This window comes from Neofelis nebulosa, chromosome 7, assembly GCF_028018385.1.
Source record: "Neofelis nebulosa isolate mNeoNeb1 chromosome 7, mNeoNeb1.pri, whole genome shotgun sequence".
Classification (NCBI taxonomy): Eukaryota; Metazoa; Chordata; class Mammalia; order Carnivora; family Felidae; genus Neofelis; species Neofelis nebulosa.
In genome coordinates this window covers 15,391,154-15,393,935 of record NC_080788.1, presented here as the reverse complement: position 1 = coordinate 15,393,935, position 2,782 = coordinate 15,391,154, and positions in this window count along the sequence as shown.

Genomic DNA, 2,782 nt, shown 5'->3' with positions numbered 1-2,782 from the left:
CCTCCCCCTTCCTAGGCCAGAAGAGCACCACGCCACCTTTGCACCTCCACCATCTCGTGCCTGGGGACCTGCCCCAGACTTGGCCCACGTCCCTCGACCTCAACCTCGGCAGCTGGACCTGCAGGAATGCCTGGGCCTCCAAAGGGCCTAACGCCTTCCCGAGCACCCGCAAGACCTTGCCTAAAGGCCCGGTCCCCAAGCTCCGTCTGTTCTGCGCGGGCCCTGGCTCCCCTGGGATGCAGCCACTGACCTGGGCCAGGAAGGCAGCGGTCAGCACTCCCGGCCCTCTCTGGCTCTTGGTAAGGAACACTTCCGCTATCTCAAAGTTGCCATAAGAAAATAAATACAAGTGACACTGTGCTGGGCCAAAGCTCATTAGTTCGTTGTCCAGGGCTAATAAAGGAACAGAAGCGCAAATTATAGAGTTCAGCTCCAACACACGCTCTGTCACCCGAGATCAGCGTACCACGAGCCTGATTCCAATGGCTCCGAACTTGCCGCGCAGTTTTGCACCCCCCCACCCCCTCCTCGCGAGCAGGAGGTTGGTGGAAAAATATAGTTCCAAAGGGGGTAATGATCAAGCTTTTCCTCTCGGAAGCCTGCGCCACCTCATTTCCCATCAGTAATCCCAATAAAATTAACGTCGTGGCTGCAATTGAAAAGAGGTGGGCCCGCGACACTCCTGAAATAACACACTCTCCCCCAGCAAAAGGTAAAAGGCAAAACGGCCCTTTGTTCAGCTAATTAACGAAGGCCCAACTCCGAAAGCAGATGTGTTTGCTTAGCTAATCACAAGCATGTTTCTTTCAAGGAACATCATTTCGAGGGGGCCGCTCCGGGGGATGGGAAAGGGGGACACGGCACACACACACACACACACACACCCCCAGGCCCTCTCTGCCTCAGGGGTCTCTCACCCCAGACTAGGATCCAGAGGCTGAAACCAGGCAGCCCATCTCTCACACCTTCTCCCCCCTTGGCCCTACCCCAGAGGCCAATAGGCACCTCCGAGCTCCACAGAATGCCAGGCCTGCAAGACGCGAGGGGGAAAAAAATAATAAAAGTTTTAATGACACAGATGCCATATTAAATGAGGCAGTTTTACAATTCACTTTGAATAGGACGCTAACTTATTACAAGTGTGTTATCAGAAGGACGATAAGATTTATAACTCCAAGAGTCAGCTTTTCGCCTTAATGACAATGGATGTGAAGGGGAGGAAATCTGTTCTCTATTAGAGAAGATGAGAGTCCCTTCCCTGTTTTTGGGCACTTACAGATGGGTCCAGGAGGGCAGATACGAAGCCCCTTTGTGTCTCCTTATGAAAAATTGTCTCATTCCCATTTGGCTATGAAAACGGGGCTCTCTGCTGGGTGAGCCCCTCGCTCAGCTTTTGAGCTTGAGCTGAGAGAGGGCAAAACAAGGAGAGAGAGAAGAAGGGACAGGAGGCAGACACGGGGATGGGGACAGAGGTGAGGGGGTGGGGGCGGTCCTCAGCCCTCCGGTTTGTGCAGCAAAACTATTTCCCCGTCTTTCTTTGCCATACAAAAGATGGCTTTCCCCTAAACCAACACAGTAAGCAAACTTTAAAAAACTGGGGTCCTATTACAAACCAACGCCCAGCACTAACTGCTTTAAAATTACTGCATAATTAGATTTAGTTGAATTTCACCATTAATTAGGCAGCCGCACTGCAGGGAGCCTTTGAAATCTGAGAAAATGGGAAAAAATCATCTGAAGCACGTTTTTAAAACCCAACTTCAATAAATCTTGACGAGGCCCGGAATTCACAGAGTACCTCGCTTCCCTCCCAGGCGGCTGAGGGTAGGGGTCTCCAGGCCCGGGCAGGGGCTGGCATTGGACGTAAGGGGCGATTCCCCCATCCGCTGAGAGCTCAGCCCGGGCCAATCCACTGTCTCTCCAGAGGCCCTCTGAAGACCCTCTCTGGGAGGCCAAATCTGTCCCACGGCCGGCCTCGCCCGCTCAAACCTATTAAAGAAAGGGGATCTTCAGCTGCAGGCGCGCTCCTGCCAGGGGCGCCGTCCACGCAGGCTCACACATTTCTTGGGCCTGCGACCACCCGCCCGGAACCCGCCCTCCGCCGCTGCGCGCCCCCAAGTCAGCCCTCCGCCCGGAAAGCCACCTTTGCTGTAACTTTGACAGGCAAGCAGCAAGTTCTGCCCACGCCTGGCGGGGTTCGCAGCCCAGCCTCCACCCCCAGCTGGACCCGGCCCGCACAAACCCCGGCGCAGCCCCTGCATTAATGAGCGCGAGCGCTGACCAGGTCTGTAAATACTGGCCTCTCCCCTCCCCCTATACCATTCAGACATTTAAGATGCTTTGAGGATAAGAGACTTTTGCTTTTTCTAATTTGGCTCTTGTTGGGAGGGGAGACATGAAATAAACTCTAATTACAAGGGGGGAGGGGAGCGAAGGGAGAAGGGGACACTGCATTACCAATCTTTCCCCTACGAATTCTGCTGCTCTAATTACAGAACAATCGAGGGCCGCACTCACTCGCCAGCAAGAGTTTAAAAGAGGGTTTTCTGCCTGCAGATGCAATGGTCTTTGGTCGCCCCCCCCCCACCTCTTTTTTTTTTTTTTTTCTTTTTTGGTAACCAATGTGTTTTCTATTACCCGGCCCTGCCGTGCCTGGCAGCCCGGCGCTCGCGGTGCAATGGGAGACGCCATGTTGGCTCAGCTCATAGGACCAAGTCAAAAGCGAGATTCGAGGCAGAGTTTCACACGCTCGAGCTCCCCCTGACCGCCCCCCGCCCCCGCC